Source organism: Girardinichthys multiradiatus, chromosome 9, assembly GCF_021462225.1.
Source record: "Girardinichthys multiradiatus isolate DD_20200921_A chromosome 9, DD_fGirMul_XY1, whole genome shotgun sequence".
Lineage (NCBI taxonomy): Eukaryota > Metazoa > Chordata > Actinopteri > Cyprinodontiformes > Goodeidae > Girardinichthys > Girardinichthys multiradiatus.
The window spans coordinates 30,284,482-30,296,907 of NC_061802.1; the positions used below are offsets into that span (position 1 = coordinate 30,284,482).

At 41.8% G+C, this 12,426-nt stretch overlaps 1 long non-coding RNA gene across 1 annotated transcript; it reads right to left on the reverse strand.

Annotated features, from left to right (window-relative positions):
* Window positions 1-1,838: 1,838 nt before the first annotated feature.
* LOC124874512 lies at window positions 1,839-3,728 on the reverse strand. Its single transcript, XR_007039820.1, has 3 exons — window positions 3,212-3,728; window positions 2,869-3,084; window positions 1,839-2,048 (listed from the first exon to the last, which is right to left on the reverse strand). It is a non-coding gene; the product is annotated as an uncharacterized LOC124874512 (long non-coding RNA).
* Between the last annotated feature and the right edge of the window lie 8,698 nt (window positions 3,729-12,426).

A 12,426-nucleotide genomic window follows, 5' to 3' on the forward strand; every position in this document is an offset into this window, starting at 1 on the left:
CAATCCAACTAAACTACCAAGCAGAATTAAAGAATAGGGAAGACTAATGGGCTATGTACCATATAAACTAGTTGATTAAAGATGATTGGAAATCATGACCAAAAAGAGTGATGCAACATTACCATGCAATGTTATTTATGTTTGAGAACCAAGGATTATCTTGAAGAATCTGGAAGTGAAGTTAAGTTAGTCTTGGAACTAACTTAGGCAATAATCAGCATACCTTTAGACCACCATTCACAATGCAAGATCAGATAAAATATTATTTTAATAAAATAATGTTTTAAGAATGGTCTGCTGAATAAAACCAACCTTCCGGATGAATTCTCAACGGTGTCTCATGAGCTGCCTTTATTTAGTCAGTCATTTTCTACCGCTTATTCCATAGTGGGTCGCGGGGGAGCTGGTGCCTATCTCCAGCAGTCTATGGGCGAGAGGCAGGGTACACCCTGGACAGGTCACCAGTCCATCACAGGGCAACACACAAACAACCATGCACACACTCATTCATACACCTAAGGGCAATTTAGAGTGACCAATTAACCTAACAGGCATGTCTTTGGACTGTGGGAGGAAGCCGGAGTACCCAGTGAAAACCCACGAATGCACGGGGAGAACATGCAAACTCCATGCAGAAAGACCCCCGGTCGGGAATCGAACCCAGGACCTTCTTGCTGCAAGGCAACAGTGCTACCAACTGCGCCACCGTGCAGCCCTAAATATTATTGAAATAATATTTGAAGAAATATTATTAAGGGAATATTTTGGAAAGAGCCAAATCTTTCTGGCTTAATGGTGTTTACTTAGTTATCAAATTTAGTAAAATGATGTTAGGGACACATTATTTACTGGATTGAAAACTAAACCTTTCTGGGTAAATATTATTTAGCAGCAAGCACATGTCCTTAGCTGTTAGCAGTTAAGCTAACAAAGGAGGCAAATAGCTTAGCACCAGAATCAAACACATACCTTTAAAAATACCGTTAATAAAAGGATTAAATGCATAAGCGCGGACAGCGCGTTATGATCAATCTTCTGTTTAAAATCACCCTTTAATAAAGTTTGTCTTAACTTTAAAAACATACAAAGAACACAACATGAGCACGTGTGCTGCAGATATTCTGCTAGCACCAAGATAGCGGAGTTCAACACAAACAAAACCAAACTTCATAAAATGAAAAACGTTTAGATTATTTCAATCTAAATCACTTCTATGTTATTCTGCCCAAACACTTAACCTCATGAATTGTGTTGAGGAACGTTGTCCAAGGCGGAGAAGTTTGAAGAAACGTCGGCAGTCTTTAAACGGTTAGCTACAGCTAACCTCCTTAGCTGTGGGGAGTGGCGGCTGTTCTGTCGGCTGGTCTGTGAACAAACGGTTAGCTTCTAGCTAACCTCCGTGGCTATGGATGAAAGACGGCCCGTTCTGTCCGCCAACCACACTGCATGTTACCGTAACCACGGTGATGCGGTCTCTGCTGTCTTCCTTCCAGACTGGGAGACCGCTCCGCTCGGCTTCATAGAGACTGCGTCTCTGTAGGGAACTTCTCTGGGACAGTTTGCTTCTGCAGGCCTCAGTGAGAAAGTAAGCAATTCTTACACCTTAATTTCCCCGTTCATGAATGAAAATACCAGATACACAGACAGTATTTCATTCGTACTTAACTTTGCATATGATCGATGATCGTATGACATCCTTGGATCCAGTTGAAGAGTTTATGTCTGTTTGCCAGCAAAGAGACATCAGCGCGCTTGTCTCCCCTATCCGGTCCCTCCGTGTGGAAGAAGGCGGATGTAGCAACAGCTCTGCTTTTATTTGGGCAGTGGCATCACAGGAAGTCCGCAGTTATCCCGTTTCCTGGCTGTGCCTGAAGAAGGTTAATGCGGTTTATTTTGAAAGTTCTGGAAAGTCTGTACTGGAGTTTAATGTTGAAATCCATGGCTGTGGGTCCCAACACCCCCCTTTTAGTTCTGAAGAATAGGATGAAGTCCACAGTCTTTGGGGCTAACAATCAGTCCTCAGCCATGTGAAAATAGTCACTGGTTTCCTGTAGGTAGGCAGAGTTCAACAGTTCATTTTGGTTCAGAGGTTAGTGTTTCGACAGGCGTGAGGCAAGTTTGGGCAGAGACTAACACTAATAAAATGTTTAAAGGAAAAAAACAAACAAAAAACAAAAGTCATCTAATAACTTTCACACCATAATAATACTGCTTTTAAACCTTAATTTCTGAAGTTCAAAACCATAAGAAAGGAAAAGATTAAAACAGAATATAGGGTGTTGGAAATTATTTACCATCTTCATATCTTGTTTGATAGGTCTTCTTCAAGACCTGGAGCATAACATCCCTGAAAATAAGCAGTCTTTAAACGGTGGAAATATTCTCTAGGAGGTCCGTCCTGCTTTTGCAAAACTGTCAAAACATTAATAGTGGCAGCGGCTTCATCTCTGTAAACATAGTACTCTTCTCTAAGAGCCTGGCAAAGAGCTGGATAGCTGTCACTAATTTCAGGAGGAAGAGTTTTTATGAACACATGAACACTCTTAGCTGTTGTTTTCCAAATAAGCCTCAGCTTCTCATGATCAGAAGGAAAACACAAGTAAAGAAGACAATGTTCAACCTCAAGCAGGTAAGCCTCAATATTTGACTCCTGGCTACCTGGATCAAAACCTTCTATGTCCTTAGCAAGGGATTCAAGCTGTTTGAAACAGACACCATGCTCCCAAGGTGGACCATGTCCATCTGAGAAGTCACGCTGGTTAGGTTGATGAAATGGTGGAAGAACACAAGTTTTCTCATGATTTAAATGAGAGCTTTCTAATGAATGGACTCGTGCAAGTGGTGGTGGGTCAGGTTGGATTGAGTCACCTGAGATCCATGTGCGTCTCTCCTGGCCCCTAGGGGTCGACACAGAGTCAGAAGGGAGAGGGGTGCCGATCAGGCTGGAACGGTGCTCCTCCCACCTAATTGGACCACTTGTGCCTGCTGAGTCCAGCACTCGGTCATCTTGGTGGTTGTTCACTGCAATGGGATTTGGCAGGAAATCACTGCAGACCATCTGACTTCCAAAACTTCTGTTACGGTCTGTGGAAGTAAGTTGAACACTTTGACTAAATTTAGGAAGGGGAGACTCTGACCTAAGTGCTGGATGCCTGCTGTCTGAGTCTGCCCCCTGCTGTGGCTGCTGTGAGTGAAAATGCAAATCCGGTACCTGAAAGGTGGGGGCCTGTTCCCCCCTTTGGGATGAAGCTTTCTTGAGCTCATTTGCCTTCAGGTCCAGTAACTTTGCTTCAGCTTTCTCCATCCTCTCCTCAGCTTTTGAGAGCTCAAGCTTTGCAGCAATCTCCCTTTGAAGAGCCATCTGATGGTCAGTCTGTAACTGAAAATATATTTTAGCTTCCAGTTGTGATTACTGCTGATACAACAAGGTAAGCCTACCAACAACATCTGAAATCAGAGCATCTCTAGTTGGATTTTCAATTAGGTCAAGTAATTCTTGAATCTGTTTATCACATGCAGCAAGGTCAAACTGATTTAAAGCATCCCGCTCATCTGGAAACAAACGGAGGAGATCAGCGACAACAACCGTTTGCATCTCCAAATCTGCTGACTTCATAATAGAGTTTGATTCCATCATTCTGCCAGACACTACAAAACAACAACAAAGTTATGAGAAATTGCTAAAAGCAACAACATCCAACAAATGTATGTCCAGCTATATATGTATATCTGACTATACATTTGAAAGCATTTGATTGTAAAATGGGTGCACCAGTTTATCATTCAACCTGTGACTTATGACAACACTATAATCTAAGTGTTACAATGCTACTCCTTTCTCTAAGGATATTTTGTGATTTTAGTGTTAATTTTTCACTTTTCTTGGGAGAACTAGTGATTAGACACTACTCTTTACCTTTAAGAGAATTTTGTTTAAAATGCAAAGGAAAAAGAAAATTGCTACACCTCCTGAGGGTAATAATTGCAATTTAGCTTTTGGTTCACCCCCCTTTATGGCAGGGTGGATTAGATTAAATTTAGGATTTAATCTGGCAATAAATCCTGTTCTTTCAAAACATAAAACAAACTATAAAGTTCCTGAATGGATACATGCATCAAAATTAGGTCAGATACTAAATTAACTGCAAAGTTAATTCAGTTTCAGATTGTGGTCATACACAAAACACAGCCTCTGGATACAGATGTGCAGCAACTATCTGGACAGTGAGGTTAACTTAAGTTAAATCAAGTCTCAAGTTAATGCTTACACAGAAGAAACAGGACTGAGTCAGAACATCTAAAATTTTGCCTATGTAGCAGAGTTGATTGTTACTAGCATGGAGATATTGGAGTTATTAATTTTGACGAAAGTCTAAATTTGTTAACTGCTGGAATGTCACGAGTGATAATGTTCTCTTAAATATAATCAGTGACATCGGATGTTAGAACTCTGATGTTTTGAGTCCTATTGTGACCAGTGACAGCTGGTATTAAGCTCATCACTTGGTGTATCAATAATGTGCAGTTGTGGTTTATTCTTTCGCATTTATGTACAGTGCAAGCTGTTCATAATAATGCCCACCCAAGGACACCAATGTTTGGATTATGAATCTGAGAATATTATTTAATATTAATATTTAAATATTTTATAAAATAGTATTTTGGTCTGTTAAGGGTTGTCCTGTGAATACCAGCCCAGTAAGGCAATGGTATTAGGACAAAATAGAAAGGTGTGAGACGAGCTCTGACATTATTGAACAGCAAAACTCTGCCCATATATGGAATGAATTCACACAATTTCTTAAAATACAAGAATTTATTAACAAAAATAAGTCAACTCAAAGTCAAACATATTTCAATCAACAAACTCTTTACTATGCTAAAACAATCCAACTAAACGACCAAGCAGAATTAAAGAATAGGGAAGACTAATGGGCTATGTACCATATAAACTAGTTGATTAAAGATGATTGGAAATCATGACCAAAAAGAGTGATGCAACATTACCATGCAATGTTATTTATGTTTGAGAACCAAGGATTATCTTGAAGAATCTGGAAGTGAAGTTAAGTTAGTCTTGGAACTAACTTAGGCAATAATCAGCATACCTTTAGACCACCATTCACAATGCAAGATCAGATAAAATATTATTTTAATAAAATAATGTTTTAAGAATGGTCTGCTGAATAAAACCAACCTTCTGGATGAATTCTCAACGGTGTCTCAGGAGCTGCCTTTATTTATTGAAATAATATTTGAAGAAATATTATTAAGGGAATATTTTGGAAAGAGCCAAATCTTTCTGGAGAAATGGGGCTTAATGGTGTTTACTTGGTTATCAAATTTAGTAAAATGATATTAGGGACACATTTACTGGATTGAAAACTAAATCTTTCTGGGTAAATATTATTTAGCAGCAAGCACATGTCTTTAGCTGTTAGCAGTTAAGCTAACAAAGGAGGCTAATAGCTTAGCACCAGAATCAAACCCACCTTTAAAAATACCGTTAATAAAAGGGTTAAAACGCATAAGCGCGGACGGCGCGTTATGATCAATCTTCTGTTTAAAATCACCCTTTAATAAAGTGTGTTTTAACTTTAAAAACATACAAAGAACACAACATGAGCACGTGTGCTGCAGATAGCCTGCTAGCACCAAGATAGCGGAGTTCAACACAAACAAAACCAAACTTCATAAAATGAAAAACGTTTAGATCATTTCAATCTAAATCACTTCTATGTTATTCTGCCCAAACACTTAACCTCATGAACTGCGGTGAGGAACGTTGTTCAAGGCGGAAAAGTTTGAAGAAACGTCCGCAGTCTTTAAACGGTTTGATACAGCTAACCTCCTTAGCTGTGGGGAGTGGCGGCTGTTCTGTCGGCTGGTCTGTGAACAAACGGTTAGCTTCTAGCTAACCTCCGTGGCTGTGGATGAAAGACGGCCCGTTCTGTCCGCTATCCACTCTGCACGTTACTGTTACCACGGTGATGCTGTCTTCCTTCCAGACTGGGAGACCGTTCCGCTCGGCTTCGTAGAGACCGCTTCTCTGTAGCTAACTTCTGTGGGACAGTTTGCTTCTGCAGGCCTCAGTGAGAAAGTAAGCAATTCGTACACCTTAATTTCCCCGTTCATGAATGAAAATACCAGATACACAGACAGTATTTCATTTGTATTTAACTTTGCATATGATCGATGATCGTATGACATCCTTGGATCCAGTTGAAGAGTTTATGTCTGTTTGCCAGCAAAGAGACATCAGTGCGCTTGTCTCCCCTATCCGGTCCCTCTCGAAGGCCGTGTGGAAGAGGGCGGATGTAGCGACAGCTGTGCTTTTATTTGGGCAGTGGCGTCACAGGAAGTCCACAGTTATCCTGTTTCCTGGCTGTGCCGGAAGAAGGTTAATGCAGTTTATTTTGAAAGTTCAGGAAAGTCTGTACTGGAGTTTAATGTTGAAATCCATGGCTGTGGGTCCCAACAAATCTGTTCTACTTTTGATTTCCTCATTATCACAGAAAAACTCAGCGGAGGGAAATCATTTTGTTTCTTCCCCTTCACAAATTGATTCTGTTGTTCATAGTGTTACTTCATCATTGCGTGGTGCATTAGACAATGCAGCCCCTTTGAAAAAGAAGGTAATTATTTATAGGAGGCTAGCTCACTGGTATAATTCAGAGGTATAATTTAAAGCACAATGTTTGAAAATTGGAGAGAAAATGGCGCTCTACACACCTAGAGGATTCCTACTTAATCTGGAAAAATAGCCTGCTGTTGTTTAAAAAGACACTTCACCAAGCCAGAACAGCTTATTTCTCATCATTAATAGAGGAGACCAAGAATAATCCTAGGCTTCACTTTAGTACAGTTGCTAAACTTACACAGAGTCATAGCTCTGTTGAGCCATCCATTCCCTTAGCTCTCAGCAGTCATGACTTTATGGGATTCTTCCTAAATAAAATTGATTCTATTAAAATGAAAATCTTTGACATACTCCCAAAGATGATTACTTCATCCTCAGCAAGTGAGACAACATTGGAAGTAACTGCAGAACCTGATCTGTGTTTGGACTGTTTTGATCCTGTGGAGCTTCCTGAGTTATCAGAAATATTAGCTTCATCTAAACCTTCAACTTGTATGTTAGACCCAATCCCAACCAAATTATTTAAGGAAGTGTTCCCTCTGATTATCAGCCCCATTTTAGATATGATTAATTTATCCTTAGTAAATGGATATGTACCACAAGCTTTTAAGGTAGCTGTAATTAAACCTTTGCTTAAGAAACCTTCGCTTGATCGAGATGACTTGAAAAATTACAGACCTATATCCAATCTTCCATTCTTATCTAAAATTCTTGAGAAAATAGTTGCGAATCAAATGTGTGATCATTTACACCGCAATGACCTGATTGAAGAGTTTCAGTTAGGTCTCCGAGCTCATCATAGCAATGAAACAGCTCTGCTGAAAGTCACTAATGATATGAAACCAAGATGGCGCCGACGATGGCAGCCTCGGAGCTTCGCTCTCTGTTTTTATATTTTGTGTGTTTTTATGTTTTTCGAGCCACAGTACTGTGGTGTCGGGCCTCAATCCTGTGGTCTCATTCAGTAGAGAGGAACTTCTTAACATCAGAGAGTCCTCTCTTGGGATTTTTTCACCATCTTTCATTGATCTGAGGTTCACTGAGCTCCTGGCAAGCGGAGCTGCGGCACTATACGGGATACTGCGCCGAAAGCGGCGGAGGGAAAAGCGTGCTGGCGCGCTGGTAAAGCTCCGCAAAAGAGGTCTTCGCACACCACTGCCTTCAATCCACCTGGCAAATGTCCGCTATCTAAACAACAAGATGGACGAGCTGCTTCTTCTCACCGATAAAAACACGGACCTCCGCGGATCAGCGATTCTCTGCTTTACCGAGACATGGCTGAGTGAAAACCGCGCACTGCTGTTGCCGGACTTCCAGCTGCTCAGAGCGGATCGCAGCGCGGAGCTGTCGGGGAAGAAGCGAGGAGGCAGAATTTGCTTTTATATAAATGAAGGTTGGTGCAGAGACGTAAAAGTGCTAGGAAAAACATGTAGTCCGGATCTGGAGTCATTTTCCATAATCTGTAAACCGTTTTATTCACCGAGAGAGTTTTCCTCGTTTATAATAATTGGCTCATATTTTCCACCGCATGGCTGCACTTCTGCTGCTGAAAAACATCTTGCTGAGCTGATTACAGACGTGGAGAAAAAATACACGGACTCTTTCATCATAATACTGGGAGATTTTAACAGAGCAAACCTCTCCAATGAACTCCCCAAATACAGACAGCATATTAAGTGTCCCACCAGAGACAAAAACACACTGGACCATTGTTACACAGCTTTAAAGGACTCATATCATGCTGTTACCAGGGCTGCTCTGGGTTTTTTAGATCATTTTCTTATCCACCTCATCCCAACCTACAGACAGAAACTAAGAGCTTCCAAACCCAAGGTTCACACTGTTAAGAAGTGGACTGAGGAATCAAAGCAGATGCTACAGGCCTGCTTTGAATGCACAGACCGGACTGTTTTTGAAACCTCAGCCACTGACCTAAACCAACTAACTGATGTGGTGACATCATACATCAGTTTCTGTGAGGACATGTGTGCAGACCAAGACCTTCTGCACCTTTGGGAATAACAAGCCATGGTTTACTCCACACCTCAGGATTCTGCACAGGGAAAAGGAAGAAGCTCACAGCAGTGGAGATTGGGCGCGGTACAGGCAGGCCAGGAACAAACTAACAAAGGAGAACAAAGCAGCCAAGAGAAGCTCCAGTGGGAAGCTTAAGAACAGCCTTTCTACTGGTGACACTTCAGCTGTATGGACCTGTGTGAGAAACCTGACTGCCTATAGGAGTCCCCCACCCATCCTGAACCGAGCCGTCTCCTGGCCAACCGTCTGAATGGCTTCTACTGCAGACATGACAAGAAGCCATTCACACCTCAAATCATCCCCTCCACATCCCATTCAGGAACAAGTTCTTCCCACAAAGCTACCAACCCCCTACCTTCAGATCCTCTGCCTGCACTAAAGATCTCAGAGGAAGATGTAAATAGGCTCTTTCAGCGCATGAAAACAAAGAAACTGGAGGACCTGATAACGTCTCCCCATCATGCCTGAAAGCCTGTGCAAATCAACTTGCTCCGATCTTCACAAGGATCTTCAACAAGTCACTGGAGAAATGTGAGGTCCCCTCCTGCTTCAAACGATCCACCATCATCCCGGTGCCCAAGAAACCCACCATCCTAGGATTAAATGACTACAGGCCTGTAGCCCTGACGTCTGTGGTTATGAAATCCTTTGAGCGGCTGGTGTTGAAGCACCTGAAAGACATCACAGGCCCCCTGCTGGACCTCCTGCAATTTGCTTACCGAGCAAACAGGTCGGCAGATGATGCTGTCAACTTAGGTCTACACTTCATCCTGCAACACCTCGACCACCCAGGGACGTACGCCAGGATCCTGTTTGTAGACTTCAGCTCGGCCTTCAACACCATCATACCAGACATCCTCCACCAGAAGCTCACCCAGCTCAACGTCCCAGCCTCCACCTGTCAGTGGATCAACAGCTTCCCGACGGACCGACAGCAGCAGGTGAAACTGGGTAGCATCTTCTCCCGAACCAGATCAATAAGTACTGGTGCCCCCCAGGGGTGTGTTCTATCCCCACTCCTCTTCTCTCTGTACACAAATGACTGCACCTCATCGGACTCGTCCGTGAAACTCCTTAAGTTTGCAGACGACACCACTGTCATTGGACTGATCCAGGACGGTGATGAGTCTGCATACAGACAGCAGGTGGATCGGCTGTTACACTGGTGCAGTCAGAACTACCTTGAACTCAACCCACTCAAGACTGTGGAAATGGTGGTGGACTTTCGGAGAACACCACCCCCATACACCCCCCTCACCATCCTCAACAACACTGTATCGGCCGTGGATCACTTCAGGTTCTTAGGAACCACCATCTCTGAGGACCTGAGATGGTCTTCACACATAGACACTGTTCGAAAGAAGGCCCAGCAGAGACTGTACTTCCTGAGGCAACTCAAGAAGTTCAACCTTCCACAGGAGCTGCTGGTCATCTTCTACACTGCCTTCATTCAATCTGTCCTGTCTTCATCCATCTCAGTGTGGTTTGGCTCATCCACAAAACAGGACAGGTCCAGACTGCAACGAATACAGGTCTAGGGTCAGGAAAAGAGCTGCTAAAATTTCTGCAGACCCCCACACACCCTGCACATAAACTGTTCAGAGCTTTACCTCCAGACCACCTTTACAGAGCACTGTTCACTAAAACCAGCCGCCACAGAGACAATTTCTTCCCCCAGGCTGTTTCTCTGTTGAACATTCAATAGAGTACAAAACAACAGCATACAGATGTTGCAAATACACCTTTTTATTATATATGTGTATATTGTACATTGTAAATATGTATGTTCTGTAATACAAAAACACAGCCAAAGAGCAAAGTGTATCGGAGTCAAATTCCTTGTTTGTATGTACGAACTTGGCAATAAAGCTAATTCTGATATTCTTATAGCCTCAGATAATGGACTTGTGTCTGTACTTGTCCTCCTGTTAGATCTCAGTGCTGCATTGAATACAGTCGACCACAATATTATCTTAGAAAGACTGGAATATGCTGTAGGGATCAGGGGAACACTAGGCTGGTTTAAATCTTATCTGTCTGACAGATTGCAGTTTGTTCATGTAAATGATAAATCATCTTTAAACTCCAGGGTTAATTGTGGAGTACCACAGGGTTCAGTACTTGGGCCAATTCTCTTTACTATATATATGCTTCAAATAGGTCAAATTATCAGGCAGCATAGAATAAATTTTCACTGTTATGCTGATGATACTCAGCTTTACTTATCCATGAATCCTGATGAACCCAACCAGTTAGATAGACAACAAGCATGTCTTGAAGACATAAAAACTTGGATGACTTTAAATTTTCTGCTTCTAAATTCAGACAAGACAGAAGCTGTCGTCTTTGGACCGGAGTCTTTAAAAAAAAAACTGCTTAGTCAATCACTTAACCTGGATGGCGTTAAATTGACCTCCGATAATAAAGTAAAAAACCTTGGTGTTATTTTTGACCAGGACATGTCATTTAAATCCCATATTAAACAGGTTTCTAGGATTTCCTTCTTTCATCTCCGAAACATTGCCAAAATTAAAAATATCCTATCCAGGAGTGACGCTGAAAAACTGGTCCATGCATTTGTTACTTCAAGGCTGGACTATTGTAATTCGTTACTATCAGGATGTCCACAAAATGCAGTTAAAAGCCTTCAGCTGATTCAAAATGCTGCAGCAAGAATTCTGATGAAAATTAAAAAGAGAGATCATATTTCCCCTACTTTAGCTCCCCTTCATTGGCTCCCTGTTAAATCCAGAATATAATTTAAAATTCTCCTCCTCACATATAAAGCCCTTAATGCTCTAGCTCCATCATACATCAGAGATCTGATTGTTCCATATGTTCCTAACAGAGCACTTCGTTCTCAGACTGCAGGTTTACTGGTGGTTCCTAGAGTATCTAGAAGTAGAATGGGAGGCAGATCTTTTAATTATCAGGCTCCTCTCCTGTGGAATGCTGAGAATTAAAATCATGTACTTTCATGCTATTAGTTTAGTTTACATGTGGGAACATTAAACTGAGATTTAACATGAGTGAGCCTTGAGGAGAAATCACAAATCACAGCAGGAGTCAGGATGGAACAAGGGTGAAACAGAGGTTAGGAAGTTCTCAACAACTGCAAGCAGTAAATGCTGGCTGTATGGACAATAAAGCAATAAATGTCGACTTTTGGGCATGGTATAGATACCACAAGGGAGCTTGGCTGATTTACAGCACCAGACTGCATAAGGGGGAGGCACAGTCAGTAAGCTTTGAAGTGAGGGTATAAGATGGGCTGGCATTTGTAATGAGGTAGACATCTGGGTAGAGACAGCCATGCATTGCTGAAACCTGCGATCTCTCCGTGAGGCCTTACGTAATTTTCTTTCTTTGTGTATTCATTTTGTATTGGAAATCATTGGACTTATTATCTTCCAAATTAAATTTGTGTTAATCTTAATTTCCTGCTCTTCATCTGTTCTTTCTCATGATATCCGGACTGGGTGAGGTTGAGGCCGCAAGAATATCAGTGATAGCATTATTTTACCTCAACAGGAACCAGCTCCCAGTTTTAGTCCATGAGGCAGGCACCCTGTCTACTTTTAAGGCTAGGCTTAAAACTTTCCTTTTTGATAAAGCTTATAGTTAGAGTGGCTTAGCATATCCTGAGCTATCTCTGTAGTCATGCTGCTATAAGCTTAGGCTACTGGAGGACATAATGACCACTTTCACCCTCTTCGCTACATTCTCACATTACTCTCCAATTTTGCATT